At 32.7% G+C, this 22,045-nt stretch overlaps 1 protein-coding gene and 1 long non-coding RNA gene across 3 annotated transcripts in view; one reads left to right on the forward strand and one right to left on the reverse strand.

The window, feature by feature from the left end:
• The window catches only part of LOC134279022 (ficolin-2-like), a 108,214-nt gene that overhangs the window by 11,774 nt on the left and 74,395 nt on the right, over nt 1-22,045 (forward strand). The window lies entirely within an intron of this gene.
• LOC134279026 (uncharacterized) lies at nt 12,272-18,701 on the reverse strand. Of its 2 annotated transcripts, none has more exons than XR_009994561.1 (3): nt 18,385-18,701; nt 16,212-16,270; nt 12,272-12,888 (listed from the first exon to the last, which is right to left on the reverse strand). It is a non-coding gene; the product is annotated as an uncharacterized LOC134279026 (long non-coding RNA). The 2 variants fall into 2 exon arrangements; XR_009994560.1 differs by lacking the exon at nt 18,385-18,701 and adding an exon at nt 17,958-18,021.

The raw sequence follows: 22,045 nt of genomic DNA on the forward strand, positions 1-22,045 counted from the left end.
CTTCAAGTTAACGACAACCATCCTCCCCGTTACTCCCGGTCTTCACATGTTACATGTAGTGCCCCTAACATAATACCTTTGACCATTAAAAAGTTTTTGTATCAGGCCAAGCTTTAAAAATTTTTTTTTTCAGTTGCCGACCTATAATTTTTAGACTGGGTAGATAGGAAGGCATTCTTTTTTTATTGCTTGAAGATTTTTGTTAGATAACAAATAACGGAGCTTTTCATTGGCCTACTAAACAAGAATAAGCTCCATTCTTGTTATAAAGCACTGATTAATAAAATTGAAATTGAAACAGTTTCAATACTTGAAAAATTGGGAAAAAATGATATTACAAAATGGCTAAAAAAAAGTTTGGGTCGGATGCATTTTCAGTGGGTAGGTAGGCAACTGCAAACAAATTCTTATTTTAGGCCTCACATACATGTTTAAATGTCAAAGTAAACTAACAGTTGCAAAAGTCAGTACTTCTCGCTAATGTCCACTTAGGCTTTCATATTTTACTTATATATCCTTTACACAAGACACTCCGTTGAATACAAGCAATTTTAACCTTTTGAATTCCAGCTTCTTTTTAAGGGGGCCGACTGTGGTTTTATTTTGTGAAAACTACAATAGCGAAACAGTTCACTTTTATACCATATATAACTTACATTAACTTGAGTGTACATGCAAAGTTTGGGGAAAATCTACCGCCCAGGTATTTTTGAGGGACCGTCTCAAAATACAGGTACATTGCCTATAGGATTTTATGGGAATGTGCCAATTTTTCGCCTTTAAAGCAAATTATACAAATACTACAATAGACTTTTTGCTCAAGCTATAATATATGATGGGTAATACCATATTGTACATTATATGTAAGAGCCACAAAATTCTACCGCCCTGTTTCCAGAGGGGATACCTCAAAATGCAAAAAATAACGAATTTCCTTATTTTATAGAGTACTGCAAATTATGACCCATGCAAAGGATTAATTCAAAAAATTTTAAATATAACGGAGAGATTATCAGATTCCTATGTTTTAAAATTCAAGAACATATGTTGATTACTTTTTCTTTTACAACATTTTTTTTATTATCCCATCTTTGAAAGCGTCACGTTATCTACATGTAACGTCAAAAACACACAATTACGACGCCAATCTACCTGTCAATTTCAAAATCCTTTTAAAAATTATTTAAAATTATAAAAGTTTTATTAATTCAGTGAAATAAATTGCTTTAAAACAGTAAATACGCTTAATTTTACTATGATACGCGAAATATTGCGTAATGGAAACCACAGTCGGCCCCCTTAAATGTGTAAACCTTTAATTTGTTAACCTTGACTTTGGGAGTTTGACATACATTTTGAGAAACTTGATTCTTCGCCATGAATTGCCATACAGGGGCATCAGTGTTTCACAACCCGCATCGTCGCTAACGAGGACAAAGGATCTTACTTTTTTTTTTAATCCTACATTGTTGTATATCAAAAGAAAGGGTTTTTAGAGACAAATTCAATGATGTATGTTTCTTTTGTCTAGGTGAAACAATAAGGAAGTTATGGACATTTAAATTCATGATTCAGATTTTCTATCTGTCACCTGATAAAAAAGGAAGCGTCGACTGACATACATGGCCTAAAACTCAATCCCTGGACAAAAGATAGTCACAAACTTCCTCGAAATTATTTATTTCAGTACATTACAATACAGTACATTACTGGTGATTTAGAAATATTGATGTAAATTACATCAATATTTCTAAATCATCAGCACTATATCTTCTGAAAGTTTATAAGTGTAAATTGCAGGATCGTGGTCAAACTTAACGTTTGACCTCTCTGGATAACCTGGAACCTGAAAAAAAAAAGAAAAAAAGTTTTGTAATAAATCTTGCTCAATTGGTAATTTGGGTCGAAATGTTATACAGTGATTTCAATGGTTGCTAAGTTAAGCAATGCAAAAGTGAAAGTAAAGTCATGGCGTTGACAAAATTGCAACAGGAGATTCTGGATAAGGCTAAAGTATAATTAGTACCTAAAAAATATATTATCTATCAAAATGTTACCAATTATTTTTCACTTGCAGATTATTTTAATTTCATAAAAAATATTTTGTCCGTAACCGCTAAACCGGAAGTTAATGTAGCTTAAAGTTTGTCTTACTATGATTCCAGCTGATTATCGATGAATACATAAGCATTTAACAACAAAATATCTTTATAGGAGACGTCAGCAATGTTGAAAAATATCTCTTGGAGCGAACTATGTCAAGATAATGTAGGTGTATGCTTGATTTCTTAGTGAATACAAGCTTAAAGCGGGGGTGCCCGAAAATGAGTTAGGTACCTTGTGGTAAATATAGGTAGGGGGACCCCGTACATGTATACAATGCCTTTGACACAAACGTACTACAATCACAGGCACAACCCCTCGAAAGTCTCAAAAGTCAACGATATCCACTTAAAGGTACTTGGACACAGATTTGAAGTTATTTAATATCACGAATTATATATTTTAATTGCATTTCACACAAAAATTAATTTAAATTCTTATTTCATTTAAAAGTTATTAAAACTTTAAATTTTTTGGCGGGTTTGATTGTCACATCCTTGCACTTTCACAAATGTTTACTTTATTCTTAATCCTTAGGAAAAGTAGCAATACTGTTGTGTATTAATGAGAAAGTTTAAAACTTAAATCCAGAAAAATAATTTTATTCAGAGTAGAACTGTTAGAAATCAGAACTCCTTTACAAGAATTGTCATTCCATTGTGTACAGAGTTTAGCAAATCAAGCACACTTGTGTTTTGTACACAGTTTTTGTAAACAAGGCAAGAGTCTGTTATTGTTTGGTGTTTACAATTCACCGTGTGCATTAAACCGCCAAAGTCTGCTCACCACAACTGCACGGACTGACAATATATTGTGTGTTTGTTTTGCTTTCGAACATGTCTACTCTGAATTTTCTGGATTATAGTATTAATATTTTTCATTAATACACAACAAGATTGCCACTATTCCTAAGGATTAAGAATAAAGTTAAAATTTGTGAAAGTGCAAGGATGTGTCAATCAAACCCGCCAAAAAATTTTAAATTTCAATAACTTTCAAATAAAATAAGATTTTTAATTAATTTTTGTGTGAAATGCTATTAAAATATATAAGTCGTAATATTATAGAGAAAAAATCAACTTCAAATCTGTGTCCAAGTACCTTTAACCATAAAATATGATAATTTGTACACATGTATCTATTGTCCCTACTATTTTGAAAATAGCTAGGAGCAAGTTGTGCGCTTATGACTTTTTCTGTAATATTACATTATTTCAATGCTTATAGGTAAATGCACGAAGTTTATCAAAAGACGGCTAAATTTTATATAATCCCCGGGCATGGGGAAGTTGCTCCCAGCACTTTTCGGGTTAAGAAATTTGTCTTTAAGAAAACACAATCAACTTCTTGGTGAAAAATTATCCGTATATCGTTACACTTTTACGATCATTATATCCGTGCATATTTTTTTTTCTAATTTTAACCATGTCACGTGACAAATAGCTGTTGTACGTTAAGTCACTTTGGCCGAACTCAGCTTAGACCCCATACATACATTAGTACAATTCCCACTAAATTAAAACTCATGCTAATAAAAAAAGATATCAATACTATATTGACTTTCTCGCAATATTTTAAGTCCCATTTTCTATGGGCGTCCTTAACTTAGCTGCGTAAATTTTTGACCGATGATTGATAGGAAGATTTGGCGTAGATGATGATTATGTCGTTAATCGTCTTAGGACGACCGAGTGAATCATTAAATATTTCGTACACTATTAATAATGTGACCAATCCAAAGCACTTTCTGGAATATAGGAATACAGAATACAAAAGTGTAACTAAAAGTTGTTTCTTATGTTTTAAACACTTTAAAAACTATGAGTAATTACCTTTGTGCAATTTGTTAATATAAACGTTCATAGTATATATATTTTGATATTTTAAAAAAAGTTGAAATTTTAAGGACATGCAATTCAAAGCTTCTGAAAGCCTCAACATAACTGCATTGTAAAATGGAATGCGTTGTGAAGTTAGTTTTTCGTTGTCATGCAGCTTAGATGAAATGAAAGATATATCATTCCGAGATAATTTTTATGATAGAAGAGAATTTGAGATAAAAGCAATAAACTGCGTTAAGTGATTTCGGTGATTAAGTATCAAATATTATCAAGAAATTTTATGTTTAAGCCTTCTGGCTTCGCCCCCTTAGGACCCATTATGCGTACGCCCTTTGTTTTCTACGTAAGCCCCAGAAATTAGTCCCGACTGCATAAGTCGTTGAATGAATATACATGTATTCAGCTAAGCAAAATAGGATATTGTTGCATTTTGTTTTACATTTCAAATGATGTGGCAATGGTATTCAAAAGTTAAATCATTAATACATAATTTAGTCTTCTTTAAAATGACGATCTTTACTGCAGTTTATTTCAAAGGAGAATGTACAAGCCATTACATTTAATTTTCAGTAAAAGCTTCCTTTAACATAAAATTTATTTTCAAGGAACTCTATTGCACATCTCTAATCTGGAAAAAAGTTCTTCAGCAATAAAATTACATGAAATAAGATTGAATGAGTTCTTTAGTGTATATATAATCGTCCCTTATGTCAGACGTGGCATTGTGTACCTTTGGTCATTTAAATAATTTTAACTGATCTCTAAATTATGTATTCAACATCAGTTGTTGCGAACTATCGCAATTTTAATGTATTTTCTAGAATTCTGATGATGTTACGAGGGTTGATCCAAAAGTAATGTCACTGTGTCAATATCATTAATATTTGGCGTCATATTATCAAATATAATATACCAAAAGATGCATAAAAATAAATCTAATCAAAATTGAAAATTTCATTTAATAATGTTTACTTGAAATAATTTTATAGACATTAGAATATTAAACATATACCAAAAGATGCATAAAAATAAATCTAATCAAAATTGAAAATTTCATTTAATAATGTTTACTTGAATTAATTTTATAGACATTTAGAATATTAAACATAAGGGGTGTTGCCGCGTCTCAACTCAACGTCACGTTTTAAATTGTAACTTTGTAGGATGAAAAAAGACAAACACATTAAAAAACATCTTTAAAAACATCTAATCTTCCGATATTTTAAAATATAATTTTTTTCTAGTCTTAAGTTGAAGATAAAATGACGCCATTGCTTTTTGGTCATAAACATAGGTGTTTTAATTTGCTGTATTGAACAAAAGAAATGTCGAAATCGCTGAAACGATCTGTAATGCGTTTTTGCTTCAAAATGGGAAAATCGCCCGTAGAAAAAGTTACAATGATAATCAGACACACAGAGGATAAAATGTAAACAAGGGACTTGTTTATAGATGGTTTCAGCGATTTTAGCGGGTCATTCGTCACTGAATAATCAGCAGAGGACAGAAAGACCGAAAAAGGGAGGTCGGGCGATAACATTCTTGAAATGGTGTATGACATTGTCCAAAAAGAGAGACGATTAGACGGTTAGAGCGATATGAGACAATTTTAAGTTTTTCTTATGGTACTGTTCAAAGAATGTTGACAGATAACTAAATTATGTATAGACTGAGATAAAAAAAAAAAAAAATCATTACAATGGTTGCCAAAAATTCTTTTAAAAGAGAAATATGTGTGAATGTGTTCGTTGATAACAAATATTTTTAATGAAACGAAGGGGAAGCGTTTAAGTGTATGACGACGCTTATCCATCATAATTATGATGTTATTTTGGTGCAGCGACTACCGTAATTGCACTTTGTATATGAGTCGATATTTTGAAAAGTATACATCATTTTAATTTGAATTTTTCAGGACTGATTTGTAATTTTGTACGGAAATCGGCAGTTAGTTTTCGTTATGGACTGTCTTCGTTTCACGCTTTTGAATCGCTTAAAAAGAGAAAGATTTCAAAGTTTTAGTGGTGTCGGGTTGCCAAAACGCTGTGGTATTATAAAATGACAAAGACCATGTTCTTAAACCAAGGTTTTGTAACCAGAAAATCAGTTCTTCTTTTTTAATATATGTAAAATTGATAAAAAGTTAAATCTTGCTGGTAAATGCAAAATCAAGTCTGCACAAAGCATGCCTTTGAAGTTAGTAAATAAATGTATATTAATTGTCAGACATATAGACCGGGGTAAGTTTATTTAATAGCAAGGAATTAAGAGTTTAAAAGCTGAATATTCTACATTGTTGGAAAATGAATGTCTTCGAGTGGCTGGTGTTATAATCGAGGTTGAAGAGCATGTAAGTCCTGATTGTAAATATGGTCGCGTGGCAAATCAAAGTACTCAGAAGTACAGAGAGCCGGGCTCATTTACAGAGTGGAATGAATTTCTTACACGAATCACGTTTATATTCTGATGAAAAAATATTTTAAAACTATCAATATAAATTATAAGACACTGACATTGAGTTTTTCAATCCTAATACCACGGTCAATCATTATTAACCTGGTAACGCAGCTGAATGTAAACAAACAGGCCAGTCTGGTTCCCTCTCCTGCTTTACCTCGTATGCGTAGAGAACTACGATAACACTGATTATCAAAAATCCTTACGCTGATGAACTATGTTCTTTGACTTCGGACTGAAGTTTTCAAAGTCATTACTACTAATGTTTATTTATATTTATATATATAAAACTTAGTTTTATTTTGTTGCTTTATTTAGCGATTGTATTATCTCAAAAGCGGTTGAGCGTATAGAACTATATTTTTGCACGTGACTTAAAAATGGCGACTATGGGGTCAACATCCTGCCTTGTACAGGATCACATAAGCCGGCAATTGCTCTTTGAACAATAAGCCCGGCTAAAAAGATCTTTATCCGTACGTTACTAATTTGAATACAACTATTGAAAGAATAAGCCGGTTCTTCTAATTGAACTGTATAATCTTAAGTCCTGTGTCACAGTTGGTGATGAATCTTGTTTTACGTTCCATACGAAGTTCTTCATTCCTGTCGAGACGTCACCATATAAATGTGTGAAGGGCTTCAGATTTTTCCTTTTGCTCGGCACTGTAGCAACCTCTAATGATAAAACGCCGCTTAATGATACACATAGCATTAAGCGTTGCAGTTGCAACGCTTAATGCCATAAATTATTGCATTAATAGCTGATATCATCAACCGGTAATGCTAAATCGCCGCTTAGTGACAGAATTGTATCATTAAGCGTCACAAATGCAGTGCAACATCTACGCTTAATGAAGCAAGGAAATATCGACATATTCGACGCTTAATGATACACACTGGTGTATCATTAAGCGTTGCAGTTGCAACCCTTAATGATATAAAATTAAGAAATCGCTTGTTATATCTAAGAGAAACACACCTCCACCTTTCCTTAACAATGAGATATTACTTGTCAAAATATTTATATATGCCCTTGTGCTATATAAATAGTAATTACTGAAGTTTTACTGTGTTTTCTATCTTGATAAGGGAACGTCGTTAAACCCCGGATGTTTAAGAGATAGCTGGAAGAAAGAGATACAAACAAAGGGATAAATAAAATGATATTCAAATCCTTTAAAAGAACCATTTTATTTAACTGAAAATACAGAGGCAAACAAGCAACTAAATTCGTTTTAAATTTCTACAATGATTTGAATAGTCAACGTGAAATATATATATATTTTTTAGATTTGATACAGCTTAAGGGGACGACCATTTGATTCTGAGGGGGGGGGGGGGGGCTGGCAGATTTTGGAAATAAATAATGTCCCTGAAAATGTTGAAAATAAATAATCTGTCCTCCACTACAAAGAAAACAAATAATCTGACCTTGACTTCTGATAATTAAATATTGTACAAATACCTTTTTTATTTACTTGTAATTTAATTTCAAAAGTCTTCAATTCAAAATTTTTTTTTTGGCTCGCTGCGCTGGCCATTTTAGAACCAAATAATATTTAAAATCAGATTACCGGACTTGATACTAGTAGTTAAGTATAACTTTATACACCACAAAAGATAGGGTCAAGCCTAGTATTCCGACGGTCTGATTGTCCGACAACCCAGTAGTCCGACGGTCCGATAGTCCGACGGCCCGGTAGTCCATTTTGACATTTTGACCATCACCGATATTGTAAAGAATTAAAATTAATCCTATTAGACATTATTTCAAGGAAATTACGAAAAACCGCCAAAACCGACAGGGTCTGATCATGTAATAAATCAGACAGTTTCTTACAAAAGCTTTTAAAGCGTGAACTGAAAATCAGTGAAACCGAGCGTATAATGATAAAAATGCACATTGTATGCGCATAAAGTAGAGGCAAAAGCTAAAATGACCATTATCAAAGCAGGGGGATATGGGGCGCCGTTTTTTAAAAATTTTAAGGTATGTTTTGATATCAAAAAACCATTTTGTGATATCAGAAATTTGAGTGATTTCTTTATATATAATAAAAATCATTTTTATGATATCAGAAAATATGTTTTTTTGATATCAGAAAATAAACAAGATCTTTGTTATCAAAAATACCATTATTTTCTGATATCATAAAAATAATTTTCTGGTATAAAAAAAAATCCTCGGTATTTATGATATCAAGAAAACGTAATTTTTGAAACAAAAATTCGAATTCTTGATATCAAAGAATTGATTTCTATGATGCGCCGTTTTTATATTTTTTAAGTTTTTCTGATATCAAAAAGAAATTCTTGATATCAATTTATTTAAATTCTTGATATCAAAAAATCATTTTCTGATATAGAAAATCCGAATTCTTGATTTCAAAAAAAAAAAAAAAATAATAATAATAATACATGTATCAGACATTCGAATTTATGATATATCAAAAGAATGAATGACATATTTTTTTTTATATCAAGAATTCGATTATTTGATATCAAGAATTCGAATTTTTTATATAAAAAATTACTTTTTTGATATAATAAAATTCAGAGGATTTTTTGATATCAAAATCCCGAAGATTTTTTGATATCATAAAATGATTTCTTGATATCAGAAATTCGAATTCTGGATATCAAAAAATGATTTTCTGATATCAAATTTTTGATATCACAACATTTTCTGATATCAAGAATTCGAATTGTTGATATCAAGAATTTTTTTTATATCAGAAAATACCTCAAAAGTATTAAAACGGTTCCTAATAGGGAAGTTGCTTTAATTGAAACCTTAAATCATATTTTTTAGCTCTACTGGTCAGAGACCAGAAGAGCTTATGCGATAGTAATGCGTCCGTCCGTCCGTCTGTCTGTCTGTCTGTCCGTCCGTCTGTCTGTAAACAATCTTTCAAAATGCTACTCCTCCTACAGTTTTGGTCTGATTTCAATATAACTTGGCACACAAATAGACTACACTAAGATACATAATCCTCTATATCGGTTTTTGATTTCTATGAACGGTGTTGCCGTTGTTACTAAAAATAGAAATTTCTGTGAAATTCTTTAAAAATGCTACTCCTCCTTCAGTTTTGGTCTGATTTCAATATAACTTGGCATACAAGTAGACTACGCTAAGATACATAATTCTGTGTATCAGTTTTTGATTTCGATGAATGGTGTTGCCGTTGTTACTAAAAATAGAAATTTCTGTGAAATTCTTTCAAAATGCTACTCCTCCTACAGTTTTGGTCTGATTTCAATATAACTTGGCATACAAGTAGACTACGCTAAGATACATAATTGTATATATTGGATTTTGATTTCGATGAACGGTGTTGCCATGGTAACTAAAAATAGAAATTTCTGTAAAAAACTCTCAAAATGCTACTCCTCCTGCAGTTTAAGTCTGATTATAATATAATGTGGCATGCAAGTAGACTATACTAAGAATATAAAGAGACTTAATCAAGGATCAATTTTCTTTTTATTGCTGTGGTAAAGTTTCAATTCCCAACTGCTTAAGAACTTTTCCCTTCCATTGCTATAAGAACAAACCAGTAGAGCTTCAGTCTCGACAGAGACTTCTGGTTTTTTTACATGAAAGGACACATATTATCAAGCTCTAAACCGATTTGCTTTAAAGTCCGACAAAACAATATATAATTATTATAATAGTTTTTTCTAAATATATGTGCTTAATAAAAAAAAAGGTTTTTTATGTTCAGTCATTATGGTTATTCTCAGTCAACTCCTTGATATGACAAAGTTCTTGCCTCATTTTGAAACTCTCGGAGTACATCATGAATTCTGTTGTCAATGAAATTATAAAAAATATATTAAAAAAAAGAAATTCTGGACGATTATGAAAGACTTGTTTTTAATCTGTATCATTAATCAAACAAAACAAAATGAATATATGTTAAAATAAGCTGTCGCCACAGAATATGAAATAAACAAGAGGCTCCGGGGACACATCGCTCATCTGAGCAATTTGCTAGGAAAAAGTGCATATCAGATCAGAACTGAAAGTTAACTGAGGGGGAAGGGGGTTTGAATTTTAACCTCTCCCCAGGGGGTCATGATTTGAACAAACTAGAATCCACACTACCTGAGGGTGATTCCCTATAAATATCACTAAGCATGGCCTTGAAGTACTTGAGAAGAAATTTTCATAAGTACAGAAATCTTCAAGATCAAGGACATTGGTATCAAATAAAAGGCCTTGCCACAAAAAATACACATGTAAAGTATAGAAGCTCTAGACCTTAGGTTAAAATTTTTAAAAGTAGGTCAAACTTCAAGGTCAAGGATGAAGGGGTTGCAGTTAAATGAAAGGGGTCTTGTCACAGGGATTAAATATGAAAAGTTTGAAAGCACTAGCCCTAGCCCTTTAAAAGGAATGGTCAAGAGTTTTTTTTTTTAAAGTAGATCAAACTCGAAGGTCAAGATCAAAAGTCTTGGTATCCAATGAAGGGTCTTCTCAAAAGGATTACATAAGTGAAGTATGAGATCACTTGCCCTTAACGTGAAAAAGTTATTTCCAAGGTTATAGTTTTTTCATAAGTACAAAATCTCCAAGGTCAAAGTCAAAAGGTCAGGGTAATTGGAATTCAATAAAAGGTCTTGCCACGTAGAATACATATGTAAAGTATGTAAGCCCTAGCCCCAATCATTCAGACGTTAAGGCCAAGTTACTTTTTTTAAGTAGGTCAAACATCAAGGTCAAGGTCAAACGGTTAAAAGTCTTGCCAAAAAAAAAAAGGGTTTGTCACAAGGATTCAATATGTAAAATGTGAAAGCATTAGCGATATCTCTTTAAAAGTTATGGTTAAGGTTTGCTTTTTGAAAGAAAGTCAAACTCAAAGGTCAAGTTTAAACGGTCAAAGTTCTTGGTATCCAATCTAGGGTTTTTCACAAGAATTACATATGTGAAGTATGAAAGCCCTATTCCTTACTGTTAAAAAGATATGGCCAAGTTTTTTTCACAAATAAAAAAAATCTCCAAGGTCAAGGTCAAAATGTCAAGGTTGTTGGTATCCAATGAAAGTTCTTGCCACAAAAATTACGTATTTGAGGTATAAATTTCCTGGTTGCTACTATTCAAAAGATATGGCCGAAGTAAAATTTTTCTGTTGAAGTGGGTCAAACTTCAAGGTCAAATTTGGTGGTACCCAAAGAAAGGTCTTGTCACAAGGAATACACATTTCAAGGATGAAAATCATAGCTCCACTAAATCAAAAGTTATGGGCAAGGTTAAATTTTTTGCGGACAGAGGGACAGACGGATGGACAAGACAAAAACTATATACCCCTGAAACTTCGTTTACGGCACTGGATGAAAAATACAGTTTCCGCATGGCTGAAACTCTACTGAAACTCTGCGGAAACTTAAGGTTACTAATAGTTTCTGCAAAGTTTCAGTGCGGAAACTTCAAGTTTCATCAAGTTTCCGCAGTGCGGAAACCAAAGGTGTCCACGAATCCAAATAGTTTCCGCAACTGAAACTTGCTGAAACTTGAGGTATACGCAAGGTTTCAGCATGCGTATACTGTTGAAATACATATGGTGTACCATAGGTTTCCGCAACTGAAACTTGCTGAAACTTCAGGTATACGCAAGGTTTCAGTATGCGTATACGGTTGAAATACATATGGTTTACCAATGGTTTCCACAACAGAAACTTGCTGAAACTTGAGGTATACGCAAGGTTTCAGTATGCGTTTACAATATTGATATACATAGGGTATACTATAGGTTTCCGCAACGGAAACTGTAGTATTGACTACACAATTTAGCCCTAGTTTTCAACCAAAAGTCATTTTCCCCCTGAATTCTCATATTGGAAAAAACAACAACACACTAACACTAGTTATCAAAGAATATTTAATGTTATTATCAACATTTACATACATCGGGTAGAACATTTATTTTCTCTTGCATCATAAACATTTTTACAGCTAAGTCCAAGCCCTCAAGTCACGACAGGAGGACAGAGAAAATGTCTGCAATTAATGATGTCTCATACATCAGAGATATAATCTTGCGAGAGGAACTTAGAACTGCATTACTGCAATAAATCAACTAAATCTGAATTTGGTTTATGCAAGTCTAGTATTATCAAGGAAATGTAAAATTACTTGGTATAATAAATGCACAAGTTCACATCATAAGTAGCCAATAAGCACCAAGGTGGATTCCTTTGTTAAAAATTCAGTTTGTAGTCCATCATCAACCAACAGAAAAGTCCTTAATGAGTGGTTCTCATTTTTTGATGACCCACTTACACTTATCATGCTTATGCTAGTGGTAGCTGCATGTTTTCGGAACTGTGCAACACATCAATGTAGTCTGCATGTATGACCTGTTCCAGTTTCAGTCGACTTTAAAAATGTCAATGCTTGAGTATAGAGAGACTTGTTTTCATCATTGGAGAAATGATATCATGTTCAAGTTGGATTGATCTGCTCATCAGTTACTTCAACCTATTGAAAATATATATAAATATAGTTTAACAAAATCCCAATCTAAATAAAACAACATGTTAGATCCTCTCGCATACTCGCTACACAACATCTAACAACATCCCATAGAAGGTCACGTCAGATGTCAAATATGGAACAACTCTAGACTTATTCATTTCAATATATGAAAAACAATAATTTTGCAGTTTACTATTTGATTGGTTAATAGAATTTGACCTCTGACGTGACACTCTACAGGATGTTGTTAGATTTAGGCAGTATCTAACATTTAATATTAATTGGATTGACAAAGTCCCTAATGCTGTTCTAGTACAAGCCTTTGTTTGATTAATTTCACATTTTCAGCATTTTTTTTTTATCAGAATGATTTAAAATGAAATCTAAAAATTTATCAAGTGTAAAATATCATTAGTTTATTAAGGTCAAAGGAGACGTTCCTCAAAATCTGTTTTGTATATCTTCGTAATGTATGAAAAATATTCAAAATTCTAATAACATTCTTATTTCTAAACCAGTTTCTAAACGTCTTTAAAAAATCCAAACCCTTAAAGATTTGAAACTGGAAAATTATTTTTCTTCCCCAAAGGATTATATAAGAAAAACTACCCCTGGTATTTTGCAGAAATGCCTGGTAAGGTACCTCAATTTTTTGTGAGTAAACATGTTTAAGTAGCAATACTTCAATGACAAACTCCTAGAAAAATTTATCTATTATTAAGGAACGTCTCGTCTGTCCTTAAAGTCGCCTCTTTTAAACACTTGACTAGGACAAACTTGAATTTATTTAAATGTACCTGAATATGTATGTATAGATTTGTTCCTGATTTTCAGAATAAATTAAGGAATTTTCTTTCATTCTACTTGTTCATCAAAATATTTTTTTATTTGAATAACAACTAGAGGCCCACAGACCTAATAGGTATCATGTGACAACTTTCACTCCATTGAATTTGGTTTGTGTTTTAAACAAAAAGCCATGAAATTCCAAATTTTGAAAGATGCACCATTGTTTATCATAATTATACACTTAGCATGCTTACTTTGGTTACTCAATACCCAAAGGTGGATCAGAGTAATAAAGATAAAATGCAATTCCATTTTGAAACCACCAGTTGTGTACCCCACCCCACAGGAACCACTAACCCTGGGGCCACACATTTCAACATTTTCTAAATGTTATCTTAAGTTTTATTTCATCATAAATGGTTGATTAATTCCAAAGAGCTATATGGACCAATCCTAGTACTAGAACCCCTGACCTTGGGGCCATGAATTTCATAATTATGGTAGATGACTCAGTGCTCATTACAATCATGCCAACAGTTTGACTGCTTGATGTCCAGGAGTAAAACAAGAGGCCCATGGGCCACATCGCTCACCTGAGTAACTTGGGTGATGAAGTTCTTTACCCAATTTCCCCTCTTGCTATACCTATCATGCCCCCCTACCCCCTCCCCTTTCATGATTTTAATACTTTAGAATCTACACTAGCAAGGATGCTTTCACATAAGTTTCAGCTTTCCTGGCCAAGTGGTTTTTGAGAAAAAGATTCTTAAAAGATTTTTCCTAATTTATCTATGTAAAACTTGAGATTCCCTATTGTGGCCCCGCCCTACCCCTAGGGGTTATGATTTTAACAATTAAATATATCTACTCTACCCCAGGATGCTTACACATAAGTTTCAGCTTTCCTGGCCAAGTAGTTTTTGAGAAAAAAATTCTTAAAAGGTTTTTCCTAAATATATCTATGTAAGACTTGGATTCCCTATTGTGGCCCCGCCCTACCCCTGGGGGTCATGATTTTAATAATTTAATATTTACTCTACCCCAGGCTGCTTACACATAAATTTCAGCTTTCCTGGCCCAGTGGTTCTTGAGGGGAAGATTTTTAAAGATTTGTTCTATATATTTCTATGTAAAACTTGTATTCCCTATTGTGGCCCGCCCTACCCCCGGGGGTCATGATTTGAACAATTTAGAATCTACACTACCCCAAGGTGCTTCCACATAAGTTTCAGCTTTCCTGGCCCAGTGGTTCTTGAGAAGAAGATTTTTAAAGATTTGTTCTATACATTTCTATGTAAAACTTGAATTCCCTATTGTGGCCACGCCCAACCCCCGGGGTCCATGGTTTTAACAATTTAATATCTACACTAACAAGGATGCTTCCACATAAGTTTCAGCTTTCCTGGCCCAGTGGTTCTTGAGAAGAAGATTTTTAAAGATTTGTTCTATACATTTCTATGTAAAACTTGAATTCCCTATTGTGGCCACGCCCTAACCCCGGGGGTCATGATTTTAACAATTTAATATCTACACTACCCAAGGATGCTTCCACATAAGTTTCAGCTTTCCTGGCCCAGTGGTTCTTGAGAAGAAGATTTTTAAAGATTTCTTCTACACATTTCTATGTAAAACTTGAATTCCCTATTGTGGCCACGCCCAACCCCCGGGGGTCATGGTTTTAACAATTTAATATCTACACTACCCAAGGATGCTTCCACATAAGTTTCAGCTTTCCTGGCCCAGTGGTTCTTGAGAAGAAGATTTTTTAATGACCCCACCAAATTTTTGTCTTTTCTTGATTATCTCCCCTTGTAAGGGAACTTAGCCCTTCAATTTTACAATTTAAACTCCCCTTCCCCTAAGGATGCTTTGTGCTTTGGTTAAAATTGGCCCATTGGTTCTTGAGAAGAAGTCGAAAATGTGAAAAGTTTACGGACGGACAGACGGACGGACGACGGACAAAATGTGATCAGAAAAGCTCACTTGAGCCTTCGGCGCAGGAGCTAAAAAAGGGGGGGGGGGTATCATAAAATTTACAAATTTTGTTCCCCTTCACCCTTAGATGCTTTGTACCAATATTGGTTGAAATTGGTTGAGCGGTTGCAAGGAAGAAGCTGAAAATGTTCAAATGTTAACACACAACAGACAAAACAGATAGTAATAGGTCACCTGAGTTTACTAAGGTGACCTAAAAATAGGCCTATTTATAAATACTTATTTTAAATAAATCATAGAATTTTAGTAGGTAGCACGCAAAATTAGACTTTCTAAGAAAATGTTAACATCCGTTAATTTGATGGAAATGCCGAACATATAAAGATATTTTATAAAGCTTAAAAAGTAGAGGAAAGCAGCTTACATCCCCCCTCCCCCCCCCCCCCAACACACACACACACACACCACTGACTATGATAAATAGAGAGCTTTAAATTATACAGTGAGATTAAGAAAACAATAGAAAATAAAAACATTAACTTTGTGCTTTAGTCCTTAATTTCCTAAAATAGAGTTACTTAGTTCTTACTACTAAAACATACTTTTTAACAGAAGTATTCTTCATCTTCTCTTTTTTTCAGATGATTTGTTCCATGGATATCTGAAATTAAAATAGATCGAGTTAATACAGTACCTAACAGTAATAACTTTTTTGTTTTTAGCATGAGATCAGAAAAGTCCCAAAAACCACTTGCATGTCCATTTCCTTGCACCTGACATGCAGTGAAAATTCTAATGGACACATGACAATGAAAAAATGATTGGAAATCATCACAGTCACACTCTGGTCTAATTCTAAGTGGCAGTCCTATCAGGCTATCACAACCTTTACAAGATCTTGCAATGCAATTATATCTGAGAGTGAGAAAAATTAAATAAGTTATAATTTTCCATAAAAACAAGACTACATCTAAATTATGTTTGTTTAAGATATGTAGGCCCTGGCCTCTCCATGTTCTCCTATTCAAAATTATAATTTATTTGATAATTTATTTTATTTCATATTCTATTTTACATCAAGGGAAAATCATCTGTATAATAAAACACAACTAGGACTCTTCAGTGGCTATTGTTGAAAACTGATTTAATTAGTGATAGAAATATGGCAAATGGTAAACAGCTATAAACAGAGAGATTACAAAAGTCTTATTTGTGTATCAGTCATTTTATCAAGTCAATAAAATTTAGAGATCATGAATTTAAAGTATTATGTCAAATTTTCATAATGGGTCACATTGCCAGTGGTTAGAACGACACGCCTAGAGTTGGGGAGTAAGAGCTGATTCCTACCACAGGTCTGAATCCAATGTAGTACATAGAGACTGGTCCCTCGGATGAGACTGTGTTGGTGACGTGTCCACATTAATAAAAAGTTCTCTAAAGGGTAACAAATAAATACAAGTATATGACTGTATAATGAATCAATACATGTAACTTAAGAAATTGAAAATGGCCAATTGCCCATTTCATCAAGCTCCAGTCTAGATCATAATACCCACTTCAGGTAAATACTGTTCTGTTCATATCTGATCAAGAGAATCATTTTTATGGTTGTGATTTCTGATGTATTTAGAAACTGCACCACATTTAATACACAAGGTACAATAAAAACATGGTATTTCTAATGAACAATTACACCATGCACACTACCAGTAAATCAAGTTTTAGGATGCTAAAATAGTGTTAATTGTTTCATATAGATCAAAACATGCACATGTGTCAGCAGGAAATTACAATTGATCTCTTTATTTAAAAAAATAAATATCATTTTAACATTTTACGTTTAATTAATTATAATTATGCCTTGTAAGAAAAGATGTTTATGTATCTTTGTGTATAACTATTTTGTTCACGTACGACAATGTTTCAAAATCATAATGTATGGTATGAAACTTAATAAAATACTTCAACTTGAATAATGTGAGGCATTCTGAAAATTATCAATTCACTTAATTCCCAAAATTTATCTCACTATCCCCAAATCTGCAAGTTCTCAGGAATTTTACTTTCATGACTATACAACATGTACAAGTTGGCATTTCACAGTGATACAATACTACACAATGGCATTCTCCGAACATGATGCCTTCTAACATGTCTAATATTTACGATTCTAGACTGCATGTATGTTAAAAATATATTCAACCCCTTCCTCGGTTGTGCAGCACAGTCTTCCATCAATATTATAATAAATACAATTCAGCAAAAAATAAATGTAGGATTCAAGAAACTACTCCTGCGAATAACAATGAACACATCCAGCAGTTAAAATGAACAACAAAGCTCACCTTTTCTGAAAGAACATAAGCCTGGGGGCCAATCTTTCGATTTTCCGAAAAAGTAAACACCGGATACAACTTCATAACGATATTATCCTCTAAAACCAACCTACATTTAAAATTCCGGAATACTACAACACGTATTTCTTTTTAACGTGATCGGGACGATGCAGAAAAAACATATTTTAATTATCATACGAAAACATCAAGATAAATACAATGGTACAAAATGCATGCGGCCGTTTTAACAGCAATTAATTATACGTATCACAACCTAAGCTGAGAATGATTTACAAGGCGCTTTTTCAAAATAATTGTAACTGTGCTATGGTCAATTTGAATTTTTGGAACTCGCCGTTTTGACCAAACTTTATTCTTACGATTGCAGTCAATAAAAACAAAAATAAAGGTGCTATGAAGTGTAAGAAATAACTACCTGTATCTAATCTGTCGTTTGTGGTGCCTTTCTTCTGTGTAGAGTCAAAAGATCTTCTCATCTCTGTTGATTTTCTTGAGCAAGTTCTTGGTGTTTTCTTCGCCATTTTGTCCCTCTTTCTTCTACTAAAAATCTAACCAATGAGAGAGAAGCATTCTATCGCGATACGCCACCTAGTGATTGAATGCCAGTTCACCTTAGTTTTTGCATTTCTCTTTTGGCAATATTTTTTTACGTTTTAATTGCAGACGTCCTTGCATTTATTACAACAGAATGAACAGTTTTAAATGCTTAAATAAAATTGATCATGGAATCGAAGTGGGTATAAAACCGTATTTTAAGTCCCTTATTATCATCATTATCATGCAATTGTTGAAACGGTCTGTCCAGATTTTTACAAATAGATTGAAAATCATATAAACGTGTACTTAGATTATTGTGTGAAAAAAAGTATACAAGTCAACAAAGTTATGCTGATGGCATATTATCCACAAACAAGAGCGATTTTATCCCCCCCCCCCTTTCTAGTAAGCGATACGAATTAGCTGGTTAAAATTTTACCACAAGTCTGCAAATTTATGTTTATGTTTTTTTAAAATCTTAATCTATGGGATATATTTTTATTTGTGTCCTAAAAAGAATAGATAAATTAACAAAGTACATGTAAGTTTATAATCATTGTTATATAGTGAATTATATTATGATTTATTTTGACCTTCGTAACTTAAATAAAATGAAGAAAAAAAAACAAACTATATTAGAATGTGTTGTATGAGTCTCTGTCTCTCTCTCTGTCTCTGTCTCTCTCTCTCTCTCTCTCTGGTATTGCTTTTTATACCTTTGTGAAACTCAAAAGCAAAATTGGGGTTATAAGAATTATTAATCAATTGTTAAACATTTCCATCTCAGAAAATATCTACATGTACAATTAATTATAAGTCTATATGTTAACTAAGAAGATCGATTATGTAGATGTAATTCCAACAGTATAAATGATAATCAAAATTCATTTTTTATAACACGGTCATGTAAAAAAGATGATCATCAAAGAAAAAAAATTCATTCCATTGATAGTAAATAGCGCTATATCTCGGCATAAGATGATGAACAAAAAATTATTAGTTATTACTCAATACAGAATAGCAAATTTATAAATGATATCATATGTAATAGTAGTCATAGTCCTTTACACATGTCATGTATATTGTTGTTTACTAAATGTATTTATCTTTTTTTTCTTATCTTTTCCTTATTATTGTAATAACCTCACACTTTTCTGTTTTGGACTCTAAATTAGAAATAAAACGTTGTTTTATTGTGTACTTAGAAATAACCTACAGAAAAAAGTTATGAAATAAAATTCATAGACTTTGTTTTCATTAGGTTGCGTATATCTCTAAATATTTTCAATATTTGAAGTTTACATGCAATGGTGGCAAACAAGGAATACCATTAATTGTCGATTTTTTTGTGATTGCCGATTTCTTTGCAGAGAAATTGTAAAATAATACTGAATTTTTTTAAATAGTCTATTGAACTAGCAAATATTCTCCTTACCTGTAGATTAGTTTTATTATTTATTAGATTGATCTATAATAGATAAATATCTGAGAGGTTTTTCCTTTTTTTTTCTTTTAATCACCAACACATAATAAACTTAATAGCTTATATGAAACATTTTATATAGAATATTTTATGAAACAATCTTATTTGTTTGATTTTAGGTGAAGTTTTTTATAAATAGAGTGTGTGGGTTTTTTTTTTAATTTTTAAAATTTGAATTCAGACACCTTGGGGTCATTACTAGTGACTATACTGTGTATACCATGTACTGCATGTACATTGTATATATTACGCCTGGTCACAGCCCATTGTTCCTCTAAGGTAGAAAAACCTCGCAATCCACATAGAATATACAAAATATACACCAACACGGTAGCAGGTGTCTTCGCGACACGTGTCTCCCCACCTGTGGCACGTGAGGACAGGTGCCCGCGAGTGGGGTTCAAAGAAAAGAAAAGTGAGATTTTCCATTCCCTCCCAGGCTATTGTTTCACAAAAACAGACTTTTTAAATTAATAAGTCTTCTTCGTGCGAATAAGCATTTGGGTAACAAATGAGACGATTTAATTTTAATTAGATTGACATAATATGCTGCAGATCTTAAGAACCATGGCATCAAATGTTCAGGACATGTTTTCTTGCAATATTTACCCGCGGCTTTCGAATAAGATTAACGCCTGTTAAACGAATAAAATGTATTCATGAGAACGGAGATAAAAATACATATACGTATGTAGGTACTAAATCAACATGATCAATGTAATTATAAAAACAACTAGTAACTATTGCACTATATATCTTATGTCGAAAACTGAATAGTAAAAAAGGCTTTCTAGTCAGTATTTGTTGTTAACAAATTGAATTATTGAAATGATAATTTTCCATTCAGGAATATAGATACATGTATAAGGAAAAAAATGCAAAACTTGCTATCTCAAATAATGTAAACGTTCGCTCTCGTAATTATCTGTATTTCATGCACCATGAAGACACACTAATTTTCTTTTTTAAACAAATTAACATTAAATGTAATTGTAGACAGAGGAACCTCCATATATAACCCTTGATTTGTTCTCATACAGAAGTAATATTTTGTGAAAATAATGTATGTTATGAAAAGAATTAATTCCCGAGGGGGAGTCTCGAGTTGGGTAATGTAGAAAATCCTGCTGAGAGGAATCGATTTTGTTTAAAAATGATATTTTTTTAATTCCGGCACAATATGAAATAAATTAATTTGAAGCAAGGATCTTGTATAAAGTGCTTAACATTGATATCAATATCGGTATGTGTAAGTTTACACAGAGCACATCTCAAAATCTGAACATGAACTAGTAGATATTTAAAAATAAAACCATTTTTGAAAATGTATAAGTAAATAAAAATATGATATGAGTTGATTTTTCTACCCTTTTGAAAAAAAAACAATCGAAAAAGTTTCAGTTCGGTTTCAGCATGCGGAAACCATATGGAATCGAAATCAATAGTAAAAAAATCATTTGAGTTGATTTTTTACCCATTTGAAAAAAAAAGAAAAGAAAAGAAAAAGTTTCAGTTCGGTTTCAGCATGCGGAAACCATATGGAATCGAAATCAATAGTTTCCGGAAACTGAAACCTACTGAAACTAAAAAGTATCGTTAAATTGACATTTCATTAAATTTTACATTGGTTTCCGTTTTGCGGAAACTATTTGGAAACAAACCTAATAGTTTCAGCATACGGAAACCCTACAGAAACTTGCTGAAACTATTATATAGTTTCCGCATTGCGGAAACCATACAGGAAACTTCAACGCCAAGTTTCAGCAAGGTTTCCATATAGTTTCAGTTTTGCGGAAACTGGACTTTTCACCCAGTGCGGGTGCATAAAAAGAAAATCCTTTTTCTGACGGTGAGATGGGTTGATAATGCTTCATACTTAACTTTGCATTCCAACTTTACACAGTTCCGCGTTTTCGAGGGTGTGTGCTTTCTAGATGAGGACAGGCACATAGCAACAGGGGGGGGGCAGGACGGGGCCTGACCCCCCCCCCCTTTTCCCCAACATTACCTTTACTATAGAAAATGTCAATTGAAGAGGTTGTTGGCCCCCACTTTT

Source organism: Saccostrea cucullata, unplaced genomic scaffold, assembly GCF_032062105.1.
Source record: "Saccostrea cucullata isolate Sc308-1 unplaced genomic scaffold, CSIRO_AGI_Scuc_v1 ctg3685, whole genome shotgun sequence".
Classification (NCBI taxonomy): domain Eukaryota; kingdom Metazoa; phylum Mollusca; class Bivalvia; order Ostreida; family Ostreidae; genus Saccostrea; species Saccostrea cuccullata.